Source organism: Apostichopus japonicus, chromosome 7 (genome assembly GCF_037975245.1).
Source record: "Apostichopus japonicus isolate 1M-3 chromosome 7, ASM3797524v1, whole genome shotgun sequence".
Taxonomy (NCBI): domain Eukaryota; kingdom Metazoa; phylum Echinodermata; class Holothuroidea; order Aspidochirotida; family Stichopodidae; genus Apostichopus; species Apostichopus japonicus.
Window position 1 is genome coordinate 1,489,707 of NC_092567.1, and position 15,606 is coordinate 1,505,312.

A 15,606-nucleotide genomic window follows, 5' to 3' on the forward strand; every position below is an offset into this window, starting at 1 on the left:
CATCAATGGTACAAGGTGCATCAGACCAAACATTGATGTCTGAAAAATATCATAAAGCAGGTTCTACAAGACAACGACATTTACATCCCTTCTTGAGAAAATAAATGGACAATTGTAATTCTTCCTTCGTTACCTTTACTTGGCGGAAAAGAACGATATCACACAGCACGACTCAAATAATAGTCTGTTTGCAGAAACGCTTCGGGTTTGCGTGATTAATCATATTAGTGCCTAAATCGAATGTAGACATTCATGGTCACAATGTGTTTGTTGAATTTGCTGCGTTGGTTTCCCTGCAGCAAAAAAAGTAAAGATGGAATCGTTAAGGTCTCAATAGCAACCAATAATCCATACTTCATATAAGCAGTACACAAGTATTTGGCTGCATTTGCAAATAATTAGTAAATTTGTCCATTTTCTTTGATGAAAAAATGATTGTAACTACCAAATTTAAAATGATTGTAACTTAAAAAAACATTGTAAACTATGGGTACTTGTCAAGATAGTCTCTTCCTAGTGTTCGACTCTGAGCCTAACACTATATACCAGACTCATACCTTCCATGAATATTTCAGTCACAATTAAGGGGAACATGTTGTTTTGATTTGCAGTCAGTTTCTAAGAATATAAAAGAAACACTATTCCCCCACGATTCGTCTCATGATATACGGAAATTATAATGAAAAGATCTGGCGAAAATTCTTCTCATTTAATGACAATTCCGAATTTATTCAATACAATTTCTGTAACAATTTGTTGTAATTGTAAAGACCTCAACATCAGAAATGGCCATAGCAAAGACCCTGACTGTTCTTCGTAATCCAGCTTCTCTCTCTATTCTATACTCTCTACACTGGCTGCCAGTCAAGTATAGAATCCTTTTCGAGATATCTGTATTGGTCTACAATTGTCTGTCCGGGACGCCAACGTGTACCTGATTAATTGTATTGTTCGCCATGCCCCACCCGATTACTACGCTCTAACGTTTACAACTTGCTTCTTATCCCTAGGTGTAAATCTGAAATGGGTAAAAATACGCTTCGAATATTGTGGCCCCTACATTTGGAACTCGTTTCCCTTAGACGCTCGTGGTATCACAGCTCTCTACCGATATATGAAGCAAAATGTTCATCTCTGATATAAATGAACACAGTGACTTACCATGTATGGAAGCACAGGGCATCCTCTCCCAATTGGTGGTGGTGTGTGTGTGGGGGGGGGGGGGCTTTCTCTGCTCTGCCGACTGAAGCGACATTAAATGAATGGTGTTGTAGGACAAAGGTTTGGTGGAGGCTGGAGGTGTGGGTAGATGCGGAGGGGGGATGAGAAAGAGGATAAAGCAAATCCCTCTCGGGGTTATAAAATGCAATACGGCGTGCTATAAAGACGGAGAGGACTTTGGAATGTGCCAGTGATGATGTTATATTTGTTAGACACTTCCAGCTTACTGGATGGCTAGCAAAATTATTGCTTAACGGTGTGGCGGTTTTCAACAATTTTAAAAGATCCATCGAAAATTACTCAAGATGAGATAGCAATCGTTCGAAGTAAGCCTTACTTTAAAAAATTCATCATGTGAAGGTCAACAAGGAAAATGACAAAGCAAAATGTATTCGATCCTTGATTAGACCCCAGGGGCGATTATGTCAAATTATCTCCTTTATGACTTCATCGAAACCAAAAATGGTTTGATAGGCATTCGTTCGTTGCTGAAAATACACTATTTATGGAGACAAAGTTTCTACATGAAACTTATGAAACAGAGAATACAGGCAGAAGTATCTACTCATATACTGATGAAGAACTGGTACACAAATGATATGAAAATACTCATTGTGGTACTTCCATATTTAAGTTTAAGCTATGAAATTATATTACCGTCAATGTTACCTGACAATGACAGTTTTAACCTTGACGTTATCCACTAACACTGCTAACGCATTCTACTAAAGCTCTAGCATTCAAACAGTAGGTCGTGACACTTTTAAGGCTCACCCAAAACTATATATTGGAGAGTCGCCACAACATTCTAAAGAAATATTCGAATATATATTTGTGGGCGAAATGGAATATCTGAAACTTTAGTAACTTAAATTCAGTCTGCCACTCAGCAACTTAACCTCAGTCTGCCACTCAGCACGCTTAATCGGGTAACCAGTTGATATAGGTGAACATGTCGGAGGGAGGGGGGAGAATACCAATATCCTTAAATATGAGTACTAGGCGTCATACACGGTCTTCTGCAAGTTTTATTTAAATGTTCAGTTATTGAAAATATTCTGATAACTTTGAGTGAGTTTTATTTTGAATGGATGCTGTTCTACTGAATGTTGACATTTTCATGGTACGAAGTCGATCTAACTATAGTAATTGAGTATCTGTGATCCAACTGTGGAACGACAAACAAGAATCCATCCCATAAAACCATTGTACGTTCCCTTGCATTCTTCAAGCGCTTTATTCTCCTTTTCCACTCGCACTCTCTGACCTAAGAGACTTCACTTTTTGCTGTTCTCCATGTTTGACATTGGTATAGTCCGACTATTACGTGTCGTCGTCGTTGTGGAGCAGACAGTCCAGTCACTCTTGACCAATTGAGGAGCTACTTTGGCTGGCTCGAAGTTGATGACGAGCCTATAAAATGACCAGACATGTAAAACAAATATATAAAAGAACCTTTGTGGCACGTACGCTATTTTCCTGAAGCAGAAGATCCTGTCAGAATCGGTGAAAAGTCTGAAGCAAAATACCAATGCTACTTCTTACAGGTTTGTGCTGGTTTGGTGAGATGAGGGCGTATGCAAGTTATAAAAGCAACAGACACATCGAAACTTCGTATAGAATATTAAAACATCATTGTTTCAACCCTAAAAGGATTATCGTCCACTTTTATATTTTTGGTGAGACATTTTGGAGTGATTTATCCAGAATATTTCTGACCTGTTTCTCAATCTTGCCTTTCGGCTTACCTCTAGTTCTCTGAGTCTCATTATCACGCTGAAACTTGTGAGATGATACGAGAGGCAGAGCACGGTATCTTCATCTTTAATGACTGTTTCCATGTACTCAGTTTGCCAAACCAAGTTAGTCTCTGTACTGTATAAGAAATAATTTCACTTTCTTACATTAAATTAGTTTCGTGCATAGGTTAAACATTGACAACAGTTACTGCTGGTACAAGAGGGAGTGATTATTTAAGTTCAGGATTAGGCTATGTGGTGTATGGAACAGTATGTCAGGAGAAAGTCAGCATGCCATCTATATAAAATATCCATGTTAATTTTTCCTATCAGTATGCCAGCAATACTATTACATGATACAACTCAATATAAGCTTGAAGAACTTCATACTGTACTCAATGTGTTCAATATGTTAGTAAACTGATTGTTTTCTTTGAAGGTCAATACAGGTCAAAATCTGAAAATCTTTATAACAGGATATCTCAAAAAGCTTGGATTAAGTACATAATTTGCATGAACAGTAGATCCACTTCAATGTGTGCAATAACCTTATTAATTACTTTGGAGATCAAATATAATTCGAGGTCAATATAGGTCGAACTCTTAAAGCATCTAAAATTATAAAGCTACAAAATGAACCAAATAGTTATGTATCCACATTAAATCCGCAGAATCCCATTGTTTTTAGGCTTTATGGTTCATATTCAGTTTAGGCTTGGATAAATTTGAGTCTAGGGGGGTTGATTGTCTTGCCACTTAACCAAGCATTTTAAAGCTCCATACTTTCTCAGGCAGCTGATGGGTTCATTCAGCACATTGACTCCACATGTTTTCATGGTCATCAATATTTATACTAATCTCAGGAGTTGTAGAGAAGGTTTTAAGCTCGAACCATTTATGCTGGCTTGAGCTGTTGTGATCTGCCACAGTCTATACAGTATCTATCTATCCATCCATCCAACCATCTATCATTTCTGTTCACAGTTGCTCTGGAACACTCATTCTTTGATGGATTTAAATTTAAAAACTTAGACACAATATTTGATTAATGTTAGGCTACTTTTGACGTCTCTCAAATCGCAGTTTACTGTTTGTATATTTTTTATTCAGAACAAAAGTGATAACATTGTTGCACATACTAAAAGAACATTAATTGTCCTAAATAAAACGCACAGTAATATCTTAAATACATCGGTTCTTACATTATAGTCCTTACATAATGGAAAGGGAAGCAGACCATATGTCTGGAAGAATATACAGAACGTATGAGTATAGGTGATGTTTTAATATATATATTTACTGAATGATTCACAAAATAACTTTTGTTATTTCTTTACTTTCCTTTTAAATTAAAAGACAGAAAATGGTCAAGTGGAAAACAGGTGTGGATGTGTTGGAAACAGTTTACTTCCTTTCAATTTAGTGAAATGTAAAACCAAATGATTTTGTAATAAATTAAATATAAAGACCAAGGATCGGTTCAATAATATGTTCGTCTTATGATGAATTATCTTTATAAGGAGGATGTCGGTTTTTGTACTTTAGCAATGTTTATATTAAAACATTCTCTTAGTGTACGTTTGTATTAAAAAAGTTTCCTTTACATAAAAGTCACCCTTTGTTCACCAATGTCAAGTTTAATCGATTAGCGATCGCCTCGAGGGCTACCCAGTATGATAACGGTCAAATTGATGAAACAATATACTTCTAATTTGCGAGATTATTTAAAACTCTTCAAGAATGTTCGCTCTACAATTTAACCTAGCTAGATAGCAAGTATTCAAGGGTTGAACAGATCTAAGGTTATTTACCATGAGAAAGGGCGTTAAACAGTTAATATTTCCAAAACAGACTTGATATCCAAAAGACTACTTAAAAGCTTCTTTTTTTTCCAACAACACTTAATAAGCTTAAGTTTCCTGTCTTAGCTTATCCATGTTAGCACCCTGAGACATATCTATTTAGTATCCGTTATAATTCTTTTTTTTCAGGAATGCAAAATCAATTTCGATTCACACAGGGATAACAGTAACTACTCTGACTATAAAAGTTTTGTACCACGTTAAACACTGGGTGGTGCTTATAAATCGTTTACATCTGTAGTAGGTGCTATTGTGATGACAGTAAGAACTGAAGATATGTGTAATTCAACAAGTTCATGAAACTGATTTTGTTGGGGTTACACAACGAGTACAAGTTAAGTTTAAGTAGCTTGACATCAACACTATTTAGTAGCTTGACAACAAGAAAAAACACGGACTATTTGTCTGTACATCACAATGTCACTTTCAATATCTCCCGTTACCATCCCTCTATCAATGCGAACATGTGATGTCTATGTTATCGTTTTGAAGCTTACTTCCTTATACGCACAAATAGTATATCTGGGTTTTCCAACCAGTACGGATGCCGTTATTTAATGTTAAACCGGACCTCCAAATAATATTAAATTACGATTCAAGCCATTTGTCCTGCGATAAGGTTTTTAAGTACACCCATTGCCTAAAATTGTTTATTAAGGTTGAAAAGGGGGATACTAGCCTTTTATTTTCAATGAATGGCATTTACAATGCTCTGTATATTCTTTCGTGAGAAAAGTCAAACTAGTCGTTTACATCGTCTGTTCTTTAAAACAAAATGTAAAACCAAATATACACTCTAACATATAATTTGACATGCATGTTCTGTGGAAGAGTTCCCTTAATTTTCATCGAACACTTTGTACTAGTGTCCTCCAAATTTATCCAATCGGATACATTGGGGTGGGGGAGGGAGGGGGATTTCATATGGAATGATATAATCATGTTTATGCTCGAAAAAGTTGGACTGATTGTTCTTCTAATTGTGGAAGCAGCACTGCGATCACAACGCTGTAAAATGCGAAACTTTATGACTTTATTACCTTGTTGTGTTTGAAAATGTGCAGTAATATAGATTGCATAAACGTAATTTGCCGGGGAAAATGTATTACGAAATGATTCAACATCAATTTCGGCAAAAACAGTAATAGTCGGGAGGGTGATAGTCAAATCGGGAAACCTTGGATTATCTACAACAGGATATGTAAACAGAAAGGTGTGAGGCATGAGGTATTGTATTTACTTGGTCATTGCACATTATTAAAGCTGTCTTAGTGGCAATATTATCGGTTGCCATGGTAACATTTAATTTTTCTGAGTAATGAGTGTCATAAGTCAACCATGATATGGTGACTGAGAGTGACTGACTATCTTTATCTGGGAGAGGAGTAAAAAGCTGTCCGTGTGTGTCTATGCTGGATGTGTATGTGTATTAGCCCTTACATTGGCTTCGAAACTTGGGTAAGTTATGACGTCATATGATCAAAACTCTGAGGTCAAGGTCAAGGAACAGCTTTTTGCCACATGGCCGGTGTATAATCTTGGTAGGTGTGCGCCTTGCCATGGATTGAAGTGCACGCGCGACATTTGCCATCATAGGGTAAAGATCAAATATCAACTATCAAAAAAATCAATAAAAAGACGTGCTACTGTCTTGTTTAATTCTGAAAGAAACTCATGTTTTTATCTTGTTTTGGAGGTGAAATGTGTATATATTGGCCTGGTTTAATATTGGCCAGGAAGCGATGCCAAGATGCTTGTATAATATTTTTACAGGTGATTTTGAAGGCATACACATGTATCGTTGCTTGAAAACAAAAATGCACGCAGTAAATATATTCTTAATGCAGTACAACACAATCAAACATGACAGATCAGGAATATCCATGGGTGTGAACAAAATATGATTATTCCTTGTACAAGTAAAAATGCAACGAGCAGGTGTTAGAGTTTACATTTATTGCTATTTAAGTAACATGAGGTCAAACAATATTATGAGTACAGAAGAGTACAAGAACGAACACGGACTATATGTATGAACATCACACTTATTATCCCCAGTCTTTTCGATACTTTAGATGGTCACCAAAGCATTAAATATGTATTAAATTCAGCTATGAACCTCCATAACTTTTTATAATAATCATTCCTCATAATAATATAATAATCATTATATAAATATATATATATATATATATATATATATATATATATTTATATATATATATATATATATATATATATATATATATATATATATATATATATATAGCATTTTCATCTATGATGTTCTGAAGTTGAAAGGTCATTTCTTATACAATGGCGTAACAATTATTTTGGGCGTTCGGGTCACTAAAGCAAGCATAGCGAGTACACTGTGTTTGCAAATCGCACTAGCGCTATGAGATTCTGTTCCCACCTCTTCTAGATCATCTGAAAACTGGCATTTGGTTCGCAACGTGCACTGGTACTGTTTGGGACCCTCACGGCTCCGGGACATTCCCAACTCCTCCCCTCCCCCTCGCCATCCTCTTACTCCTACTGGCGTTACGCAACTGTTCTTATAGCAATACACATATACAACTAAGGGCAGTAAGTATAATGTAATTCTATAATTGATTAGGATTTATTTATACACATAGATTAATGTTAAGCGAAAGATTGAGTACGCATCCTGGTATACATAATGAAATAAATTATATCAGTTATCTGATATAAAAACACTTCTACAACAATATAATACAATATCCGTTAGTGGACGAAATTTGTATACAAAGTTATATAGCGAGAATTGACAAAATAAAACTAATCTGACGTTTGAGACAATAAACGAAACTTCTACCACCTGTGTCTGCTTCCCATCATGAAACTAACTCGCCCCCTCACCCCCGGAGAACGTACACCATTATTCATACAAACTCTCGCCTCTCAATGCAGTGAGAAATTAACCATCTAGTCTGTTGTTTTGAGCAGATGGCTTTCCACTATATATACAGTGAGGTATAATTACAACTAGTGGTTTAAAGTTGAGGGTTACGTGATGTACTTCTAATATGATAGGCAGTCATCCAATCATGTTTACCACACAAACCACAACTACCTAACCATTCTGATCCAAATGGGTCAAGGCGCATGCTCAATGAATGGTTTCCCTTCCAAGCATTCTCTTCCAGGAAATTTAGAAGTGCGCACGCTCCTTCGGTCGACGAAAATGGATAAACGCGAACACTCTTGTAAAGAAATGCTTTACCCATCAGCCGCCAATGATGATATTGGTTGTATAGAGTTGTATTGGTAGCGACTTTACGAATATATCTTGCTAAATCTCTCACAGAGTCGAAATCGTCAGCGAAAATAAAAGAATTTGGTGGAGCGACTCGCTCATAGTCCTTTTTCGGAGATCCAACCACAATCGGCACCAGTTTGAAACCAGCCAAAGCCTGCCAAAATTTCTCGGTGATGTATTCCGAGCAACAACTGTTTTCGAAAGCAGTATAAAATTTGTATGTTTGAAGCAATGCTGTGGCAATCCTGCCACGAGGTAAATGTTCGTTAGTACCACAAGCTCCGTACATATCAATTGGGATTAATCTGGCAAGATCATGGACAAAATTTGTTCTGTTCCAAGCGTTTGGATTACAGTGACTGCTTATCCAAGCGACCATTTTCTTCGATCGTAATTTCGAAGTGATATTGACCTTTTTCATGATTATTCCCTCCTTGAAAGGAATGTACTCCCCAAACGGAGCCACGACTTCAGCTTTTGAATGGTAAGTGAGTGACATGTTGAATTTATATCCATTGAATCCCAACTTGAAAGGGCGTGTCGATCCCCTGCCCCCTCCTATCTTAGATTCTCTCACCCGTGCAGAGTTTCTAAAGCTCTCCTCAGTGCTATAAACCCACACTTGACGAGCCGTGCGGACAGCCATAGCTCTCTCCCAGGTAGAGCTGTTTACACCGGCAGCAAAGATGACCACATCTGCATCTTTTATAGCACTTGCATCTGCTATTGATGCAATAACAGTTATTCTTTTATCTGTATGCGGACATTCGTAGGTTCGCGGAAACCATCCCCTGAGAGAAGCCCAGTAGGGATTACAAGAAAATACGGCGGCAATTAAAGTATCATTTATTACCCTTAGATCAGGAACTACTCTGTTTTGAGTATATGGAAGATTCCATGAACTTTCATTTTGCGCTTGTTGCAGTGTTGAAATGTTAATATGAGAAGTTTTGCTATATGCATCCCACGGTCGTAATTCAAAGACGGTAAACTTAGCGGTGCCTATTCCTTTCGGATATTGTTCAAATCTCAAGGTACGAATTCCCCAGTTTAATAATATTGCAATGAAAGTCATCACGACAAGTAAAACATTGAGGCACTTCCTTTCTGTTCCGATAGCCATACCGATATTTAACGTGTCTATCTCGTATACATGATTACACCAAGCGTGCGCCTCCACGGAATATAGAATAATCAATTTCACATGCATGCGCCTGCAAAAAAATACCGGTTTATTTACTCAGCATGTGCATCCACAGAAGATAAACTGTGTAGGTGTTACAAGAGCCTCCATCAAAGATTAAATGGTAAAAACAGTGAGTATGACTTTGTATATAGTTATCTCATTCTCGTTATATCCTGGTTAAAGTTTAAAGGTAAAAATTTAATCTTTCCTTGTAAATATATACATACTTCTTCTATTCTGATTTGGACGGCCTTGTTGGTCACATATTTGGTGCCTCCGTGACTGAACACAGTAACAATCTCAAGTTAAAGTATTACCTTTGTACTATTTCGATAACGTTTTACATCTGTTATCGGTGCATATATCTTATCAATGGTTTGATATCACATATTAACTGCAGCTCACACGCATGGTCAGTACTTAGACACCAATGGTAAAGACAGATAGAAAGGAGGGAAACTGCTGATTTTATTGTGAAGGTACTGTGATATCTATGCGGTCATATTATCTATTGGTACGGTTTGACAAGGATTAAGGATAAGGAACAACATACTATTTTTTACATATACAAGGTGTCACATGAGGTTAGATGAAGGTGTCTATCTATAACCTGCAAGTAACATTTACATTGTATATATTGATTAACGGCCCGTTGCTTTGAACTTGAACCAAAATAGCAGATATGTTATTGATAAGTTAAGTAATATAGAGGGGTACATTGCAAAATATTTTTCAAAAGGGTTGCTTGTTGGTAAAGAACATTACTTAACTCTACGAAAATAAATAAGACAAACCCGCCTATCGCTGCAGGACACTGAGCCTTCGGATATTATGTGTCCATCTTGAATGTAATTAATTCACTCTCTTTGTCTTAAATGACGGTGCATAGATTGTGCACTAATAAATACTGGAAGATTTTACATACCCGTTAAATTATTCAATAAATGAAGTAAAACATGCTTCTCCTCCCCTCTCGCCTCCCCCACCCCAAGAAAACTTATTTGCATGTGTCAATATAAAATTTGTGCTACCATTTTTTTTATCGTAACTCAACTTGTCAACTCGTTTTTTTTTTACATGTTATCAAGTTACGGGTAGTTACAAGTCGACGGAGATGACCACATATCTACAATAATTACTATTAATTAACAAATAGATCCAAAGAAACAATCAGTAGTAAACACGAACAATTTCCAATAAACTCTGCCTATATGAGTGCCGAACATCTGCACCTAGGAATAAATATTAAGTGTCTGAATTGTTATGATTCTGATGGTTAAGTGTTGCCGTTCTCAACGTTTACAACGAGAGTGAGACAAAGGAGTGCAAATGTGTTCCAGGATGCGTAAAATTCATATGGGGACTCCAGGCCATAAAGCTATAAGGGACTGAGAGGAGTTTACACATAATAAATTGCATACATTCGTTATTACGACTTTATGACAGCTGGAAATTTCATCTTTCTTTTTGCAAACATAGGTCAGTAACTTGGCTTCTTAATATATCATATTTTGTCATTCTTATTGTATGTTGTGAAGCATTCGCCAATTCCATATGCTAGTTTCTGACTAGTGAATATAAGAATATATATCTCGTCCCAACACTAAGGGTACTGGAGATGGGATATTGTGCTCTATCGAGTTTTTTTGTTGTTGAAAACTTGCTACTTAAATTGCTGCCCACCTCACACCCCTTGAGGGGTCCCTATAGGGGTACCATGTGGTGGCACACTAAGACGCGGTGGTTCTTTCTTGAAGTAGGGTCAAAACGCAATTTGTGTGTGCTTGTGTTCGTATGTATGTGTGCGTGAACAAACATGTGTGCCATATATATATATATATATATATATATATATATATATATATATATTGTATATATATATATATATATATATATATATATATATAAATATATATATATATATATATATATTTATATATATATATATATATTTATATTTATATATATATATATATATATATTTCGACGCCTTTCCGAAAAACGGGTTAGGTATCGGCATCATCTTTCCAACTACAGACTATACCGTAAAAACAAAACGGTACCAAAAGGACTTAAAATCAAGGTCCGTGCTGGTTTACCACTTTCTGATAGCGACAGCTTTGCCAATTGGAAAGGCATCCTTAAGAATGCTTCGCTTGAATTAATGGCTGTGCAAATAAGTATTTGTCGCAAAACAATTCACGAACTTAGCCAGCAAATTGATTCCAAAACCAGAAAACTGCAAAAAGAACTCCCCAAGAACGAGTTCGAAAGAAAGCTTGACTCCATCTCCAAAATTTGCTTGAACCTCTCACATACCCTAGCTTCAAGACAATGTCACAAATTGAAGAGGGATAATGTCACGCAAAGAGTTAAGTCTTCTGGTGAAACCCAACTTGAAACCTCAAAAAGAACCAGGTCTCGCAGATTCCGTCGGAAAGAGATACAGACCGCATGCAACACCACCAAAAGTGCAGTCGTTACCATTGATTGCCAACTCTCGGCAGGAGAAACAAACCTACTCTCCAAAGGTCTAAATTTTTGCCCTAAACCACGGCAAGTAAACGCTCAGAAACTTTCTCTTGACCTAAATCTGCTCTATCGACGCTTACGTCTCCGTGAATTTTTTGCCGACGAAAATGGCAATAACACCACGCAAGAAACCAACGACTTGCATTCCAAGTTTAAGCCAAAAAGCTCGTGGAATCCACCCAAGGCCCATTGTGCGCCTCTTGAATCATTTATTTCGGCCATTGAAGAGGATGTCAAAACACACACCTCCGCCCCAGACTTCCGCGACAATCTCAACAAAACTGAGAGACAGGCCATTCATGAACTGCGGAAGCGCGATGACATTGTCATCAAGCCAGCCGACAAGGGTTCTGCAATTGTCGCTATGGGCAAACAATTCTACAGAGAGGAAGCCAACAGACTACTCGGCAACCCTCAACACTACAAACTCCTGGATTCTGATCCAACTCAAGAAATCACACAAAACGTGAAAAGAGTCATTCAAAAGATAGTCTCTAACGGTTCCATTGACCGCAAGTTAGGCCAAAACCTCCTGGAAAACGACCCCAAACCTGGTCGCTTTTATTTTCTGCCTAAAATTCACAAAGAAGGCAATCCCGGGAGGCCCATAATATCGGGTAATGGCACAGCGACTGAAAAAATTTCCAAATTCGTGGATCTCCTCATCCAACCTCTCGTTTCGGCCCTACCGTCCTATGTGCAGGACACTACGGATTTCATCCGGAAAATTGGGAAAATAAAAAATCTTCCCTTATCTTCTCTGTTAGTTACTTTGGATGTGTCTTCGTTATACACAAATATCCCTAACGAAGAGGGCATTTCGGCCTGCACAAAAGCATTCAAACCGATACGTGGCAAAACCCCCACGAAGAAAGAATTGGCCGAATTAATGCAACTTATCTTGACCAACAATAATCTGGTATTTGGCAACAAACACTACCTCCAAATTCATGGCACCGCAATGGGTACCAAAATGGCACCGTCTTTTGCCAACATCTTTATGGGAAACCTCGAGAAAGAATTTTTATCTCGACAAAACTTGAAACCACACACGTGGTTACGTTACATTGACGATATCTTTATGATATGGACCCATGGTGAGGCTAATCTAAAACTCTTCATTGATGACATAAACTCGTTTCATCACACTATCAAATTCACTGCTGATTTTTCTGGACATGGCGTTCACTTTCTGGACACCACCGTGACCCTACAAAATGGTTCACTCAAAACAGACTTGTTCAATAAACCCACGAACAAGCACAACTACCTCTTACCAAGCAGTTGCCATCCACGTCACTGTACCAGAAATATTCCGTACAGTCAAGCGTTGCGCATTCGACGCATTTGCTCCTCTGAAGTCGATTTTGATTCACGCACTAAAGAACTGTCACAACACCTCCTAAACAGACAGTATTTTCGGGGTACTATTGAAAATGCCATCAAAAAGGCTAAAAGCAAACCCCGTACCGAAACATTGACGTACAAAACTCGTCAAACCAGTTCCAAAAGGGTACCATTGGTTACTGAATTCCACCCTGGTCTCCCACCACTGGCTAATATCATTCAGAAGAATTTTCACCTACTTCAAGGCACCGAACGCCTGAAATCAGTATTCCCAGAATTACCTGTCATCGCTTTTAAAAGACCCAGCAACCTACGGGATATCTTAGTTCGGGCATCCTTTCGGGATGACACCCCATTAGGGGAAAGCAAAACAGAAACTACAGGATCATCGCCCTGTACACAAAATTGCAAAACGTGCTTACTTGTCGATTCGACCGGGGCCTTTCAGAGCAACCAAACCAAACGCACGTTCCAAATTCGGCACAAAATTAACTGCCTATCCAAAAATGTCATTTACCTCATCTACTGCAATATTTGTAACTTACAATACATTGGAGAGTCAAAAAACACTCTTAGAATGAGAATGACACAACATAGATCGGCGATCAAAACAAAAAAGATCTACCAACCTGTTGCAAATCACTTCAATCTCCAAAATCATTCAATTGAGAATTTGCGTGTTATTGCCATTGACCAGAACGATTCTTGGACAGATAAATCTAGGAAAGCGAAAGAAAATTTCTGGGAACTAAACCTAAAGACCACGGCACCATTCGGTTTAAACATCAGAAACGATTTGCCGTCCCAGATAAACCAAAACCATTCCTTTACAATTACGACGGAATCGGATTAAAATAATCCGACGCGGATTAAAATAATCCGAATTTCTAAAACTTCTGCTCTATTCAGCAGAAATCAGTAAGTCGCTTTGCCTTTACAACCATGCCGACATCTTCTCTATAAAACAGTTTCAATTCCTGCTACTCCTTGTCACTTTCGGTGATCATGCACTGAAGAAGAGCTAGTTTTGCTCGAAAGCTCTGCAAAAACCAAACATTGGCTGTTTTACTTCCAATCACTTACCTAATTCAATTATTGTATCTCACTCGAGATCCAGCCTTTCTCTAAATGCAGCATAGTTGTTTAACAGTTTTTCCGTTATTCCTATATATATATATATATATATATATATATATATATATATATATATATATATATATATATATATATATATATATATATATATATATATATATATATATATATTTATATATATATATATATATATATATATATATTAAAGCGCGGATGTTGCCATGCTTGGTGTATATGATGAATTGTAGAATATTAGACTTCAACAAGCACAGTAAGAAAATATACAAAGCTGTATGTTCCAATATTTCGCCGGTATCCATATTAACTGGTTATTTCTTGAACGTCAGATACCCCCTTTCACTTAATTAGACAACTACTCCATAAAGAACATCCCTATACCAACTGCTAGCACGTACAAGAAGAAACTCATCGAAAAAGTCGAAAACGTCATCAAACGATCAGATGGAAAGCTTCCTTCTTCCTAAAAACATGCGTAGATGACGAGGAGGATGTCGAAGAGGATGACGAACATCACCCAGCCTCTACGGAGAATTTCGGATTAAGAAGCAAGAAGTGCCCATCGCATATCGAATAACTGAAGCCGTTCGAGGACGACTTGCTCCGAATGATCGAATTACTTCAGATATTCGCGACACTTGTACAAAGGAAAATCTATTGCCGTCTGATTTCGTCAGAGTTGATTCACGTGAAATTATCCCAGATTTTTCACACTTTACCAAGTTATCTGAAAAGTTTCTTAAGCTGATCAATAAGTCTGCAAATTAACATTGCATACTTGATCCTGTTCCATCTAAAATTGTTAAATAATGTATTGATATTTTACAACCTTTGATAACAAAAATCCTCAATTTGTCTATGGAGAATGGAGGATTTTCTCGAGTGTTGGAGGTGTGCTGTTGTCATTCCCATTTTAAAGAAACAATGACTTTCACTTGAATTTAAGAATTATCGACCCGTGAGTAATTTGGCTTACCTGTCCAAACTGGTGGAAAGTGCTGTTATGGATCAATTTGAGCGTCATCTTTTTACTTTTCACTTTTGTCACTTTTTGCTGGCAGTAATCGCCGAAACCATCAGCCAGACTCTTGTTGTCAATGCTTGGAGGAAACAGACTTGAATCATTTTTAGCAATAATTTGTTGATGAGGCAAAATAGCTTTCTTTGGTCACCACCACAATCCTGTAATTTACTGGTGTAATATTCCTTCTTCACACTCTGACATGCATTGGTGGATTGATTTCTCGCTTTTTTGAAAGAAATGTTAAAATCATGACAACGGGAATTAAGCCACCTTTTCTCAAGTTGTCTCTTAAGAATGTT